Below are 17939 nucleotides of genomic sequence, written 5' to 3'. Positions count from 1 at the left end.
AACATGATTAAAAAAAATGAACTCACTTAGGGCCCCTAGTTACCGGAACAAAATATTCTTAATTTGCAGAGTCAGAACACAGGAAGGAACGTGTATCTACGCGTTGCCATGCTCCTTGTTGGTGACTTCACTGTGTTTTTGTTGCCGCACATTCCGATTGCTAACCTAACTACGCCAACTGCACTTCGCAAAGTGGATCATTGTACTTGTTTTAGTCTTGCTTTGAAAAGCTTAAGTTCCGATCTTTGCCACAAGCACTAAGGCAATCAAGGCTGATGAATGACGAGAAATGGTTTCTTTATTCCAGTCCTCACTGAATAGAAAGTTTCCATTATCTCATTCAACATCTTCACTCTATCAACTTGACAGGGGCAGGCAGTGCCACACTTCACTGCTTTCACTTTGGAGCAGTATTCTACTTACCCATTTCTAATATGAAAGAAAAAATGAAAAATAATAAAGTCTGGAGAAAACTTGTTGTTTGCACACATATAAATGCCACCTTTCTTTCTTCTGTTAATTGTTGTTCCACTTTACCGGGAGTGTGATCATTTAAAACAAAGCCGCAGAATAAAAGTTCATAGACGAGGGAGCCCAATTTCTAAAGTTTTAGGGAAAACAAGCCAAGCTTTACTAGCTATAGAGAAAAAAGAAAGCATTATCTTTTTTGATCCTAATGGATATGGTACAGACGTTCACTTTTCAAGGACTGGAGAGCATCTTGGCTGCCTCCTGCCGCTTTGTTCTGGCAACCTGGCAGCTCAGAAACTCACTCACCATGCACACATATTAGGATCGTGGGAGGAGCACCCCCACCCCTGTTTGTGAGTATTGTCTCTAAGGAGCGGAAAAGCAGGCTGGAAAAAAGGCAAGGTATGAACTGGACTTTCTTTGGCAGCCAGACTAGAAGAAAAACCTCCAAGGTAACAGGACAAGATGTCAGAAAGAAACTTTTTTAGAACAAAAAAATGGGGAAACCATGAAAATTGTTTGGGCATTAATTACCCGAAATGGCCATTTACAACATTGTATTCACTGCCAGAATTTTTCTTAATGCTACAAAGACAGACTTTTAGTGTGCATAGATTACATTCTGTGCAGGAAAAGGGTCTGGCCTCTAAAAATCTGGAATAATGAGTCCTGCACAAGACTTGGCCACTCAGCTTGGCAGAGATGAATCACACACAGGGCAGGGAACTTTGGGGAAACTGAATCCACACCACAAGGGAAGTCAAGCTTTCTCTATCCTCTTTTGTCCTTTGTACATTTTTATGTATATTTGTAATAACTGCACCAGTGAAATAAATATTTTTTAAATGGAAGGAATCACACATGTTTTAGGAAAAAGAGCATCCATCATATTCATACTAACTGCAAGCTCTCCAGGTTATAATATGACATATTTTGTTGATTTCATGTTTGCAGAGTAGCAGTAGTTTCTTATTTCATTTTATTTCAGTTTGTATCACTACAAAGAAAAAAATTCTTAGGAAGACAAAATAGTTATAAAATAAGCACATGTAACAGAAATCACTTAAACTCAAGAGAAAAAGCCAAAGGGTACCACGTCACCAAGTAATGACCATGATCTTCTGGACACTACCTGGCCAGTCAATAGAATATTCTATAAGTCTATTTTCCCATTTGACAATGAGAAGAAAGAACTCAAAACTATATTTTCTAATATTTTCTAATATATTCTAATAATACTTCTAACTACCTTCAAAACTTACAGAATAGACAAAAGAGGGATAAACAGACCCTACCAGAAGGGAAAAATTGATGTCTAATTTTTGCCATTTCTCGCCTTTATTCTTAGCTATGTTACTGGTTCGGTTGTATTTTTTTTTTTTTTTTTTTTTTTTTGGCCGGGGCTGGGCTTGAACCCGCCACCTCCGGCATATGGGACCGGCGCCCTACCCGTTGAGCCACAGGCGCCGCCCTCGGTTGTATATTTTTGTACTGCTTTAATCATAAACATTAATCCAGGTAGTTTCATAGGCATAATAGATTATATAGATATATTTATTAATACATTATTAATTCATGTAAAATAGTAAATGTGTCCTGTGGAAAACATTCAGACCCTAGTATTTTGAAGTATTTTTCACCACTTATCAGTAAAAGAATTCTGTTCCTTCAGTGTTTTACAAATATTTGGGGATCCAAGGTAAAAACATTGCTTAGCCCTACAAAATAACAGGGTGGTTACCACCAGGTATCTGACTGAGTTTAAAACCTGGCTGTACCATCTACTGGCAGATTGACTTTTGGCAAGTTAGTTGACCTTCTCGCTCTTTTTTTTTTTTAATCTATAACATGAGACTGTCCAATTGAGATAATATTTGTGGAATGATTAGAACAGTGCCTGGCATATGGTGAATTCTCTATAAATCTTGGTTAAACAGAGTACATTTTAGAATATAATTGTTAATAAACCATGATAAAAATTGTATCTTTTTTCTTTTTCCAAGAAGCCAGGTAGCACAAGAAAAAGTGAAACCACACAAAATAAGCATACCTATTTGTACAATGTGCTAAAATAGTTCAGTATCAGCAGTACAGGCACCAACACAGTTATAAATTGGCAGGTTTGCTCTAAATGCACTGTTAGGATTTTAATATATTGGTAATGAGGCTTTATAATTTAACAAACCTTAGTGTTAATTCAAATTAGACTTTGAGAGTATCAAAAGGACTTGTAAATAACGAGATTTCTGTAAGAATGAAGATATTAATTGAGAAATCTGTAGCATTAAATGATTTGTTTTGGGGGGGCAGAGATATTTTATATCACTTTGTAGAAAGTCAATATCCAAAAATTCTTTTTCTATAGGTTTAGCTTAGGCCTCTGGCCTCAGAGTCGCAGGTTTTCATGAATAGGAGTGCTTAGTTTCCACAGGTGCATTCCTCTGGCAGATTTATACGCCTCATAAAAGCTTTATATAGCTCATAAATGCAGACTTTCAATCCTACAGGTACTGCTGATCTGGAAATTTTGTTTTATCTTTCAGCCTGATGAAAACAACATATCCTTGTTGGAAGATGCTACTATGAATGGCAAAGCATTGGTATAAAAATAGAGAAGAGTGATCCTGATGAAAAAGGAGCTGGGAAAGTAACTGTGAAGCAGCAGTCCCCAGGGAAGGAGGAAGCTGCTAACCAGAAGCTGCAGGAGAGGAGAGGCTCACGGTGAGAGAGCAGAGGAGCAAGTGCTGTCGCGTGAGAAAACAGAACCAGAAAACGGAATCACAAATCAAGCGGAGACAGAGCGGGCTGGAAACCTGCATGGCACATTCAGATTTCCTATGGTGATATGTGCTAATTCTCAGGACAGTCTAGGTACTTTAACACGCCAGGACAACGTGATTTTGAAAAAATTATTAAGAAGCTGTTAATATTTTCAAAATATCTGTTACGTCTAAAGCAGATTTTTCAAGAAATGGAGCTAGATTAACAGACAATAGGAAAAGCTTATTACTAATGCAGTGAAATAGAAATAGCATGTATGGTATTTATCTGTGTAGGACAGTAGGATTCAAAGTAGGGAAAGTGTCAAAGAGACTAGATAAGGACTTATTTTGGCAGTTCGGCAAGAAATAAATCCTGCAGTAGGTGCTGGCAGCTGGAATGCAGCAAATTATTGGGATGTATTTTGAATGTGAAATGACATATGTGGTGCTTAATACATGCCAGGACTTTGCTAAGAGTTTTGCTTATATCATTTCATTCAATTTTCACAAAGATCCAATAAGGTAGATATTTCTATTTTATAGAAAGCAAATGGATTTGTAGAGGGTTAAGTTAAATCATCAAGGCAACCAAGATTTCTGTATCAGCCATTTATTCCACAAGGAAAGCTGGCAATAGTTGTGGTTGGGCAAATCCAGCTCATGTTCATTAACAGAGTCATGTTGCACCCACCCACCGTGACGATCTTAGAAGTTTGACATCAGACTCTGTATTGTAAATTCCATGCTAATTGCACTATACATGGGGAATGGAGGATGGTGAGGAATCAGAGGATCTTCAAGATTCCATTCTAAGCAATTGGATACATGTCAGTGCTTTCTACTATTAACAGTAAAAAAGTAAAAATTTAGGCGCGGTCATGATGCAAATTATTTTATGCAAATGACATACTTGGTTATGAGTTTATATATTTTTTATATTTATTCCTCTTAAATTTACAGAAACCCAGTAGGATTTGAAAAGTGACTTCACACTTTGCAAACATGCCTTTTGTCCAGGAGCCTGACCTGTAGGAACCACATTAAGCTTTGGGTGTGGCTTCTAGGTGAGACCTGTCAGTGGAATGCACTGGAGACAGTGTGGAAGAAAGAGAGGAACATCAGAAAATATCTGTACTCAGCTGACACACCCCTCCATCAAAATTCCGAGCTCCTACCAGGTGGCACTTCACGCTTCACTCTCTCCCTTTGTATTCCATTCGTTTGTTTCTTCTCTCGTCCTTTCAGGTATCAGCATAGCCAGGCCTCCTATGTCACTAAGTTGTACTGCACTATTATTCTGATCTCACCACACCCCTCTAATATTTATGAATGAAGCCTTATGATATTGCGAAATACATGTTTATTTTTTGTGTCCATTTCCTGGTACACAGCTCCTAATATCCTTGGAATCTCTGAAATGATGACTGTCTTCTGTATACTAATGAGATAAAATTTTCACAAGGTTTCAATTAGGTAGATATTTCTAGAGTGCCCCTGGAGAGCTGGTGGCTGGTCACAAGACCCAGACATGATTAAAGGGTTGGTATTTTTAATGCTACCCCCTCCAATCTCTGGGCAGAGGTGAAGGGCTCGAGGTTCAGTTGATCATCAATGAGCAGTGATTTAATTAATGATGGACACTTAATAAAGTCTCCAGAAAAACCCAAAAGGACCAGGTTCCAAGAGCTTCTGGATTACTGAGTGTAAGGAGATACAGGGAGGATGGCACATTCAGAGAGGCCTTCAAAGCTTTGCGCCCCTTCCTATGTGCCTTGCCCAGTGCATGGCTCCCATCTGACTGTTCATCTCCATCCTTTGTACTGTCCTTTATAATAAACACATTAAGGTGAGCTCTGTGAGCCACTCTAGCAAATCAACTGAACCCAAGGAAGCTGTGCTGGGAAGTTAACTTTACAGCTGGTGATCAGAAATACACCTGTGGACTTTTGATTAGCATCTGAAGTGGAGGTAGTCTTAGAGGACTGAGCCTTCAACCTACGGGATTTGATGCTGTGTTCAAACAGATAGTGTCAGAAATTCATTATAAGACACCCAGCTGGTGTCTACTGGAGAATGTCGTGTCAGAAGTACTGGGTTGAGTGGTTTATGAGAGCAGAAAAATCACTTTGTTATTATTTATGTTGCTGGTGTAATTGCTGTTCCTATTTTTAACAAGCCTTTATTAAAAAATTCTTCCTAAATTTCGTATTTTGATCACCAAAATTATCCAATCTGTTTCTTGAGAGGACTCTGACCTATGACATTTTCTCATTTGTAATTAAATAATTAATTTATGTAGACAGAGTCTCAAGCTGTCACCCTTGGTAGAGTGCCATGGCATCATAGTTCACAGTGACCTCCAATTCTAGGGCTCAAGTGATCTTCTTGCCTCAGTTTTTCTATTTATAGTAGACAGAGGTTTCACTTTTTGCTCAGGCTGGTCTCAAACCCATGAACTCAAGTTATCCACGCACCTTGGCCTCCCAGAGTTCTAGGATTACAGGCTTGAGCCACTGCTCAGGCCCTCATTTGTAATTTATATTTAAGGAAGGTCTAGGCTACAGCTAGTAGATTTAGTTGAGTTTGAGAAGTACATGAGGGCTAACTAATCAAGAAAGAGAAGGATGCAGCAAACTTGAGGACATGGTGGCAAAATGTTTTACAGAGGAATCTTAAAAGTTCTAGAATTTCATGAGTTCAACACAGAGAAAAGATGTAATAGGTAGAGAGCCTCCTGTAAAAGATAAAGGAAGGTTGAGGGAACACAAAGAGACCTTGGTAGATGCTTTATAGGGAATTAGGACTGGTGGAAAGTGAACCTATAAAGACTTCTAGGAGACTAAATAATGGGGAAAAAAGAGTGGTCATCAAGGCATTGAACTATAGGATTATACCAGGAACAAAAGTCTGAATGTGTGGAACATTTAACTTGATTTCCCAAAGCCTGATCATAATCACACAATAACTTTGATTTTAAAGATAGCATTATGTATGCGCACATTTACATACATTCCCTCTGCAATCATGCACCTATTGTATATGTATTGATAGGGAATTGTGTAGTTATATATTTCTGTGTTAAGGGAAAGCTAAATATTCTGATACTAATACCTAAAGTCCAAATAGTTTGAATGTTAGTGGGCGAAATTTTACATTTAGACTGACATTATCTAGAGAATGTTTGTTTTGCTATTTCCTTGTTTTTACTCTGAAAATGTATTGTCATCTTTTGTCCAAGTCAAAGATTTTGCAATAAAATTTTTTGCAATAAAATTAGCTTCAATGAAAGGCATAAAAAAATGGGTCTGGAGTCACATTTCTTGAGATTAAATAGTGTTGAACAACTCTGTATCTGTTCATTATTAAAAAAAAAAATAACACCTACCTCACTGGATATAAGGACTGAATAAAATACTGCACATGAAATATTACTAATAGCTCATATCTAGCATACGCCATATGGTGTTACGTATTATAATCAAAGACATTAGTGCATCAGCTATCATACAGTAAGTTTTCAATAATATTACTGATTACTTTTTAAATATTTCTACTTACAATTAAAAGATTATGCCAGAAAGCTCTAGAACATGTGACTTATCCAATATTTGATTAAAATCTCATGCCCAGCTCATTCTCAGTCTTCATTATTCTCTGTTATTCCAAAATTACTTAGTAGTTTCACGTAATCATTTTGAGCCTTGGGGATGTTATATTTGACCTCTGAAATTCCACCTGTCCTTGAGTATATTTCAGAGCAATTGGTATAATTTGTTGACACAAGTAATTCATTATGTAAATTATATTTGTCTCTATTTAGTGGATCAGAGGAGCAAACACAAACTTAAGATTCTGAGACTTGGTCAAAGCAAGACTTACCATCTCTTCCCAAATCTTAGTTGATTGGAAATACTGGTTTTGAGGCAAGGGGACTGACACTACTAACATAACAAGTCTCTGGGAAGTAGTAAGAAGTAACAGCCATTATAAGAGAAATTTATAATTTATCAAGAAAGAAGAATGTCATTTATGTTTTCCAGATAATACTTTCAACCGTGGAGTTATAGAATAATATTTTCAAGGGCTTCCTAGGATCTTTCACAATTTCTTTTAGATTTGGGTATCTCTTATGTAAGATAATATTTTATAACTGCAGGTGACTAAAAGTGCTGTAATCTTAAAATGAGATTTCTCTGTCATTATTGGAGGAGGCACATATACCCATCATAGAGTACACTGTATCCTCCTTTGTAAAAGATACTATTCTGCAGCCAGCCTTGTTTACACATTTCTATAATGAACAACAACTAAGAGAAAGATAAGGAAAACTGAGATGATACAACCTCTACAATAACCCAGAGTTTTGCTTATGGGAATCCTTGATTTCTGAAACTAATTTTGTTATAGTTCTATTTCCACATTGAATTTAGGAGTCTATTCTTAACTTAAAGAACAAACAAGTTTACAATATTCTTAAGCTAATTTGTTGAAATCCCTTTTTAGTCTACATTTTTTTTTGTCTGAGTGACACATTTAAATAAAGATTTTTGTGTCTTTTTATAATTTGTCTCTGAAATTTCCAATTTGAATCTTGAGACAATGGAATAGGTTATAATTAATTTGGTATGGGGAGGGTCTACTAGTGGAGAGATAATGTCTCAAAAGAGAGGTTTAATGCAAACTTTTGTACATATTTACCAAATGAATTTTTTTAAGTACCATTTTTGCTGAAAGGCAGGCAAGGACAAGTAGCTGTCACAAATACTTGGTAATTAAAAAAAAAATTCAATACTATGTATTGTTATAATTGGACAGAAAAATGAAAGAAAACTCAATTTAGAAATCAATTGTACATTATAGACCAAAATAAATTCTTAAAAGAATTAAATGTGAAAAATCTAATCACAAAGAAAAAAAAAAGAAAAATAGAAAAAGCTAGAACAAAGTTTACTTATACTATTACCTTGGAACTTTATAATAATTCAATACAGTAAAGACACATTTATATAAAGTTATAATTATTATAACTTTATAATAATTCAATAGGATAAAAACATATTTATATAAATAAACATAAATAATCCTTATCCCCAAATCACACCTTTCTAACACATTAGGAAGTACATCTCAAAGTAACCGGTTTTTATTTATTATTTTTTTTTTATTTATCAGCTCAATATATTTAACAAGCATTTTCACATGCAATGATTAAAAGTTTTCATAAATAAGAATTTTCTGAGATTCCATTGTATTTAGTATTATGTACCAAAAAAACTATTGTCCGTCCATAAAAATAGGCATCTTAGATTTTTACCAACAAGATCATGTTGGTTTTATCATTTAAGTCAGTATTTTTATTTCATTGTATAAATACCAAGAATGTATACCTAGTACCATGTATTCGATTTATGTCAGTTTGTATTATAGCAATTCCCTTTATTCATAGAATATATTGAATTGAATAATCTGTAAATATTCTTTTTGTAATTTAAAAGTAGTTCAATATTCACTACATCATACAGATCTACCTATTATGTCCAGCCTACATTTACTTAAAATATAAACAGTAGAACCTCCATAGTTGACCACTTCTCTACATTGCCCACCTCCTTAGGTTGATCTCATTTTCATAGACTGAACATGCACCACACGTACGTATCAGGAAAGCAGACCTTGCTCTTTATGTTGACCACCTCCATATGTTGACCAGGTTGTTATAATCCTTTGAGTGGTCAATGTAGAGAGGGTCTACTGCAATTGTATGTTATTGTCAATATGTATGTATAATAATGTCAAGTGAACATTATTATTCACTTGTTTTTACATTTATTTTGAAATATCTTTGAAAACCACCTATACTTTTACTCTCTATTTGTACAAAAACAAACAAAAAAACAATATATTTTCTTCTTTCCTCAATAAAATATTTAGATATTTTTTCTGGCTACTTATCAAGGGTTGGATTAAAGAAGCCAAATAGAAGAGTTTGCTGAAAGTTCTTATTTATAGATTAAAGATTTCTACTCAGCCATAAAAATAAAATGATTATCTAGTATCTTTTGTAACAACCTAGATGGAACCAGAGACAATTTTTCTAAGAATGGCAGGAATGGAAAAGCCAATATCACATGTACTCGATACTAAATTGAAAGTAGTCAATCGATACAGATGGAAGTGAATCTCAAGGGAAATCAAATAGGTGGGAGGCAGGAAGAGAGGTTGGGCAAATTCACATCTAACTGATTTAATGTACACTTTCTGGGTGAAGGCCACAGTTACAAGTTTGGCTTAAAATGTACAAAAGCAAATGACATGACCAACACATGTTTATCCCTATAATATTCTGAATTTTTTTAAGTTTAAAAAAGAAAGAAGGAAAAAAAAAAAAAAGAGTGTCTGATAATCCAAATAAATCTCACTACTGACTTTTTTTTTTTTTTTTTTTTTTTTTGCAGTTGTTGGCTGGGGCTGAGTTTGAACCCACCACCTCTGGAATATGGGGCCAGTGCCCTACCCCTTTGAGCCACAGGCACCACCCACTCACTACTGACTTTTAAAGGCAAGAGACATGTTGAATAAACTTGTTGGCTAGTATCAAGCTAGTGGAAAGATTTTACTCAGTAAACTATTTAAAAATGGCGAGAACATTATGTATTACTAATGAATAAAAAGAGGCAGCAAATATGGTAAACTAAAATATACCATTATATGCATGTTTGGTATTCATAAACTAAAATAGTGATCTGTACTATTAATAAAATACTGGTAAATTTAAAATGTGCAGATGCAATAAATTATTTTATTTATTCAATTTTATGTGATTGCTGATATGATCATTACAGAATTCACTAGAAATTTAACAAGTCTCCTTTAAGGAACTTCTTTTTTTTTTTTTTTTCAAGTTAACTCTTCTGCTCCATTAGTAAGCAACCCAAATGAGAATTAGAGTTAATAACTCTAAATATATTAATAACATTAATGTATTATTATTATACATTAATAATGTATAATTATTTCTTTGTAACACTTCCAGGGGGACTGAGAAAAAGAGATTAGAAAAATAATTGTACCAAATAATAAATTTAAATTGTATAGATTTTTAAAACTTTATGATGTGGTCTTATTGCATTTCATCCTGTGTAAAAATAGATGTGAAATAAATTATTTTGATTTCAAATGAATCACATATATTTTTTATTTCCTAAAAAACAAAGGCAACTCTGGCATCATAAAAGAATATTGATTTGAGACAGTGTTGAGTAAATTAGTATGGACAATATAAATATTGATTCAACACCAATTTAACTAAAGTCATCAAATTCTCCATGTATTTAAAGTTCTAGCATGTGTTTTTTTATGAATAGTTTAAAATTGGAGAGTTGCTTTATAAACACATTATTTCAGCGAGATAGCCACTTTGGAAAAAGAACATTCAAGAGTTAGGAAATGTTGGGATGGGGCAAACAAGTAAGATTTTTTTATGTCATTGTTATTAATCCAGTTTATTTTAAATACCTAAATCACAGCTACAAAGAATTAGAAAAATTTAAAATATATATAGATATTAACTTTCACACAACTTTTACGCTTTGAGCAGTTAAATTCCTCGTTCATTCATTTTAGAATAAATATTTATTTCGCTTTTGCAATGGCTAGGAAAAGTTAACATAACACCAAATTATGCAAATCACAGGGAACTTTTTATAGTTTAAGCTTTTATATCTCATCATTAGCACTTTTCAGAGTATGATGTAAGCTAATCTTGTTTTTAGACATACCATTTATTCTTTCATATTTAGTATCACATGCAATACGGATTCGAATAATGGTCTCATTTTAAATTATTACCTCTTAACTATTTAAACTTAATTTATTCATGTGAGGTAATAAAAAGTCAGATCTGATGAAATACCAATATATCATGAAGAGATTAAAATAAGTAACAAATCAATATAAGTATAAAATACTCTATCAATAAAAATCCAAAGAGGAGCTGTACTAATAAGTTATCTCTTGCACGCAGACACCAACAAAAATTTAACAGCAGACAAATTTAAGAACTCTAAGGCAATTTAAAGTGGAAGTAATTTTGTAGGTAGTTACTTTCGCTAAGTTTCTTACATGCTAATAGCAAAGAATTGAGCCTTTGTATTTCCTTTATGATTTGTTCCAACTAAATAATGAGTTACATAATCTGCTTGATCACTATAACTGTGTTTTTGCAATCTACTAGCAATCTGATTTACTTCTTACAAACTCTGATTTGTTAAATATTAAAGATAATTCCCTAAAATCAGATATATTTATATTTTCATATTAAATAACAAGTGCTAAATGACCCCTAAATTTAAATTGTGTCACTTACAATTATTTTTATTCAATATGTATCAATAACTCATAAATAATTTTATTTTATTTTTTTGAGACAGTCTCACTGTGTTGCCCTCAGTAGAGTACAGTGACACCACAGCTCACAGGAACCTCTAACTCTTGGGTGCAATAGAGTCTCTTGTCTCACCTTCCCAAGTAGCTGGGACTACAGGCGCCCACCACAACACCCAGCTATTTTTCTGTTCCAGTTGTCATTGTTGCTTTAGCAGGCCTGGGCTGGATTCAAACCCGCCAGCCTGGGGGTCTGGGGCCAGCACCCTACCAAATGAGCTACTGTGCCAACTATAAAGAATTTTAAACGTGTTCGTTGAAAACACAAGCATTTATATACAAACTAACCAAATCTGTTAACATTACACTAAGCTTCTATGTTATGTAATGCAAATATAGGGGGAAAGAGGGGACTTCAAAATGCAACAAATATGGATTTCACTTATTACCGCTTACTAGTTAGGGGACTTTCGGTTTCTAATTAACCACTATGGGCTATTATTATTATGAGATGTTATTAATATCTCTCCTGTGTGACTTGGGAGATTGCATATTAAATGCAGTCAGAGCAGGCAGCATAATGGTAGTAACTTCAAATACTAATATATGTATAAAAAGCAATCTTTATATGCCATAATATTTGAGAAAGGAAGGTCAAAGTAAGTTTAAGAAGTTAGTGGGATAGCAAGGAGGCATTTTCTTAAGTGTTGATCAAATCGTCAATTCCAGCTGAGACTCCCTATGGGACTACATAGTTCATAAGGGCAGAGAAGGGAGGTGAGAGAGCCTCAGGCTGAATTCTTCTTTCACTGGTATTTGGTTCTCTCTGCCGGTTTGAGGTTTGTTGCCTGTTCTCCAATCTACAAAGCAGTGATCCAAACTAATGAAAAGCACACTGGGATCTTTTTCTTTTGATGGTTCACATGGCAACTTCATTTTTGTTGCCTGGATTTCTCTGGTTATGTAAAGGATTGTCTGGTTTTCCTGGCCAGAATCCTAGTTGGAAATAATAACGTGGAAACAGCTATTGTATGACTCGAAGGTAATATTGTATTCCAGGTATAATTTTTGTTTGTTTTTTAAAATAGATAAAATAATAGGGATTTAGCAAATGCATTTTCTTTGTGAAAAAATCAAATTATTTATTATTTTCTTCTATCTCGCAAATTCTAACTCTTGGTAGATTTATAAAGAATGATCCAAACATAAAAATATTTCTTTATACTTTTCCAGATTATAACAAATTAATGCTTTGGTAGCAGGATAAAGAGGAGGGTAGGAGTGAAGGACTTATTCAACAAACAGATATAATGGAATCAATGACCTCAGAAACCTCTGACATCCCTGGGGTCCTATAAAAGGAGTTACTTACGGATGGCAGCCTGCAGTGGAGAGAAATTGAATTGTATCTGAAGATTTATACCTATGCTATTGCCCTAAATCACAGCTTAGAAAATAAGAAATAATGACTAATGAGAAATAATACTTAAATTGTTATAAGAAAAAATATTGCTGCCGAAACTGTTTTCGCATCATTTTTCAGTTTTGCAAAGTCAATAAAACTTGAACTGCAATAATATCTACTGTTATGTAATCTGAAGCTCTCAAATAGAAATATTTGCATATTTGGTTTAAACAAGTTGAGCCTGAGAATGTTCAATTGATGCTTATTTTAAAAGCTTTCACTCTGCAAGGTTTTTGGCTCAGGTTTTATTCAAAAGGACCCAAGAGAGACATTATCCTTCAGTCAAGTACACAGTCTTTGCATATTGTTGAGATTTTAACCACAGTATTTGTTATAATAACCTACAGACTGTACCCAATAATTTCATAGATAAAATCACTTTTACAATTATTTAAAATGAAATCCATATTTAGGGCAAGAGAACATTTTCATTGCAACATAAAGGACTCAGATTACTGTTCTCCTGTATAGAAAATACTCTGAAATTTAACTTTTGATCTTTGAAATTGCTTCATAATTTTTTTTCTATTAGATATTGGGGGACAGGCTGCAGGTTAGGCTTGGGATTTAAATAATCAATTTCATCATGATTTTCATATAAATATCTCCATATTAAATATCTAAAAACAACAATGAGGACACTAGATTTTATCTAATAGAATAAATTATCTGAATTTTGTTCTATAGTAACATGGGGAAAAAGGATCACGAAAAGGCACAAAGATGACAGTGGACATACTCCCTAGGTTCTTATCCTAATAAAACCAGGAATTATTTTTTTTCACTTTATTTTAGGCAGGACTGTATCAGTCATATATTCACCTTGGAGTGAAGGGACATTAGTTATGGCTGAACACTCTAATTCCCTCACTCCATCTGGACAATTTAATGAGCAGGCCTCTTCTCTCAAGACCAAATGAGATAATGCATGCAAAATCACTTTGATGAGTATAAAGTACTTCAAAAATGCAAAGTACTATTACTTTCAGACAAGTAATTAGTGCTTTTAGTAATAAAGAAATACCACTTGACAATATTAATATATGAATTATAGTTCTTTGGAAATGACCCTATAGTCAATTGGGCACATACCTGAGTAGAGTGGTATAACTTACATCACAATATCTAACTTTACTCATAAGAATTCAAAAAATTTTACATAGCAAGATATATCAGGCTAAAAATACATACAGTACCTATTTTTTTTTCATGGGACAATGTCTAGAATGGTAAAAAAATAACAAAGCATTCAGAAATATCTAATGACTAAAGTCAAATATAAGTAATATTACTGAAATATAATAGAAATAATACATTTAAAAATAAATGTATAAGGAAAACTTTTTTAATCCAATATAATTTCTTTTTAAAACTCCAACTGTCATTTTACATGTTTATTTGGAGTTTGGGAGATAGGGTTAGTCTGGTATTTTTTCTAAATGGGTACATTTCCTTTGATGTGAACTTCTCAGAATTAATGTGATTTTATTCTTACTAATTTTAGTGATGTCTTAATATAAAATATGAGTTATTTTCTTCCATTTAAAATATAATTTTGAGTAAAATTATAGCTCTGAACAAAATAACGTCATTGATGTGCTGGAATTTTAGGCCTTTTGAAGAGTTATGATTAGTAAATTCCATAAAACAGAAAGAATAAAATAGTTACATGAACGAATAATAGTATCCACAGTCTTTTTTTTTGTTGTTTTATTAAAGGAATAGCCTTAATTGGAATTGTCAGAGATGAGATCTTTTATCATCTCTTTTAGGGTCTAACTTTTATGATATATTTTTTTGAATACAATAAGTGTATCTATGTTGGCAAGACAATATTAAAGGCTAGACATCTTCCTAGGTAAAGAATAAATACATTAAATTTTTATAGGATTAAAAAGCCAACATCAAACAATCTCAGTGAGTTTCAGCTTCAATGTTTGCTCAATATTTCAAAATTTAGGCCATTTTTATTAGGTTAATCTTTTAAAGTACAATGATATGTGATAGCTTTAATACATGATCAATAGACTTAAATCAATAAAACAAACGTTTTTGAGAAGAAATTTATGATGCTCCTTTAAATAATTCAGTCTAACATTTAGAGAATAAAGTCAAGCTTATTTACAAAATGGGATTTGATGGCAATATTGTTATTTTTCACTCTTTCAAAGACATGTTTGCCCCTATATTAAACAAGAAAAAGAATAAAGATGATAAACAATAACAAAAAAAAGAATCACATTAAACTTAGCAGAAAAAAGAGAAATTAAGTGGTATTGATTTTTCATAATATACAGAATACTTTTACCTAGAGTCTATGTTAAAAAAGCAAACAAACAAGATTCTACCTCAAAAGTGTATACTACTTCATGAAAGCACTTAGAAAAAAATATATAAAGGCTCTTGTGATTTCCAAATTTTATATAAGAAAAGTAAATACCGAACGTCCTATTTCCTTAATCATATAATCACAAGTCACTCAAAAGAGAGACCTAGAAAGGGATATCAGATTGTGCATATATTTTAAGAAAATGCCTTGCACATTAGGTCCGGATATAGTGGATTCCATTTTACTTTGCAGAATAAGATCCTCTAGAAATGCACAATTTTCATGAATCAAACAATATACCTGAAAAGTGATATGGTTATTATTTGGTTTATTTCACTTTTGGAAAAAATATAAATAGGTTTAATAATAATTTATTTATGATATTATTAACATTAACTATTTTACCAACTATGCTTTTTTTGCTCAACTGAGCATTTAAACTATAACTTTTCCCCTATTCTTAAACAATAAAGAACATTCTATTGGTTATTATCTAAACAGTCTTTCTCATAAGTAAAGCACATTTTGATTTATGGTTATAAAGTACAAAGGGAAAAGTTATTTGGGAAATGAAATTTTCTTGATGATTCCATTTTAACTTCAAATTTTCTCTTTTCATATATTTCCTTGACAGTGAATGTCCTATGATCATCTAGGCTAATCTGCTTTTCAACAGACTCTTATTTTTTCAGTACTGTACTTTTGTTCACTTTGCACAGAGGTCATCTTCTTTGGTTTATGATGCTTAATAAAATCTTATGGCTGCTTTTCTGTCAATCTCATGTTAAGTCTATTACATTTATAATTAAATACAGGGATACCTAAAAAAAATCAATCTCAAATGATAAAAGGGGTCAATTCCATCACTTAGTTTTATTTGCTACATACTCCAAATGTACACCACATCATCTACTTTTGATACTTTAGCCACAAATGTTTATGAGTAAATACACTAGTAACATTAAATGATGTCAAATTATAAAATAATATGTGTATCTATCACCCCAATTTCTTTTTATCTATTGCAGATGTCCTAAAGACTGAGAAAATAAGCAGAATTTTGAAACAGCTTACAGGAAGTAACCTGATGACTTTGCCCCAGTGAGACTGCTACGCTACACTTAGAGGTGGCTTCCTTTGGAACCTATGCCCATGCCCTTCATTTTACCATGTTAATCATCTCCATAAGCATAACTTTCTGGAGCCATAGACCCAGTCTGATAAGATTGGATATGTTATTGATGTTGGTCTAATTAAATATTTTATGGGCAATAACGATTATGCCAGAAGTTGATATATGGTAGCACTAATAACAAATTTTGTTAGAGTAATATCTATGACCTCTACAAATAATTCTCACAAACTAAAATAGTCTCTCACAAATAGATTACCTCAAGTAATAACACTTTTCATGTTAAAATCAATTCATCAAGCCAAGAAATCCCTGCGTTAGAAATGTAAACCCACCCACTTCTAAATATGTGCAAATAAAGCAATGGCATGAATATAATTAACATTTTACCTAAAATATTTATCACTATAATACACTTAAATTTGGCAACAAAACTAGTGTCGCATTTTATGATTGACAATAAACCAAAGGAGACCAATAAAGAACAAAAAATTTCTTACAAAATAACATCACGTGATTATGTCAGAACTCTCATTCATTTTTCCTATAAAAATTCTGTCTGTAGAATACATTCTGTTGTATTTCAAATTATATATAAAACCAGCACATTGTACCCCATAAATTCATTTTTGTACACAGCTATGGTTTAATAAAAAAAAAAATGTAATGTATTAAAGGCACAGTCAAGTCTTTTGTGGGCTACAACTTTAAGTTTTTAAATAGATGTATAGCTCATAAATTTCAATGTACACTGAAATAACCTCCATGAATAGAATTGACCTTGAATATAGAAGACATTTCTGATATTTTGAGTTGATTTTTACAGCTGTTTTTTTTTAAATTGTTTTTGAAAAATTAATGATTTACAATACTTTTTTAATGTCTTAGATAAAATTAGCATTTGTTTAAAGGACTGAAAAAATAAAACAATTTCCTTACAATTCTACAAGACTTTTTTGGATAAAATTACAAAAGTTTTTCTAATAGAATTTTAAGAATAGAATGATCCATGCTTTTTCTCTTAATATCTTTTTCAAAACTACTAAGGCACAGTTAAATGTCTTTATTCAATCTATATTTAATACGAGGTTGGTTACTTGGAAGTGAGGTCCATCGCATATTCCCAAAGTTAAAACCTAAATTCTAAAGGTGGTTCTTAACTCAGTAAAACAGTCTTTATTTCTAGATATCAACATTTGCTATAATATAACAGACATTTCAGGTTATTAAAATAACTGATACAGCTTAAATCATGTCTCCATTTATGTTTTCCAAAACAATTGGCCATCTGAAGAAGTGTCCACTGACAATAGCTCTATCAAAGTAACTCATTGACATTTACGTACAAACCACCCTAATTTACTTACGTACTAGTTCTGAATGACACAATTACAAAAA

General features: G+C 32.8%; 1 protein-coding gene across 2 annotated transcripts in view; it reads right to left on the bottom strand.

Annotated features, from left to right (window-relative positions):
• Nucleotides 1–17939, bottom strand: part of CADM2 (cell adhesion molecule 2) — a 1073247-nt gene that overhangs the window by 804170 nt on the left and 251138 nt on the right. The gene's annotated exons all lie outside the window — the stretch shown is intronic.

The sequence above is a fragment of the Nycticebus coucang genome, chromosome 16, assembly GCF_027406575.1.
Source record: "Nycticebus coucang isolate mNycCou1 chromosome 16, mNycCou1.pri, whole genome shotgun sequence".
Classification (NCBI taxonomy): Eukaryota; Metazoa; Chordata; class Mammalia; order Primates; family Lorisidae; genus Nycticebus; species Nycticebus coucang.
Note: the sequence above shows the minus strand (reverse complement) of the source record. Positions and strands in the feature narration are given on the sequence as shown.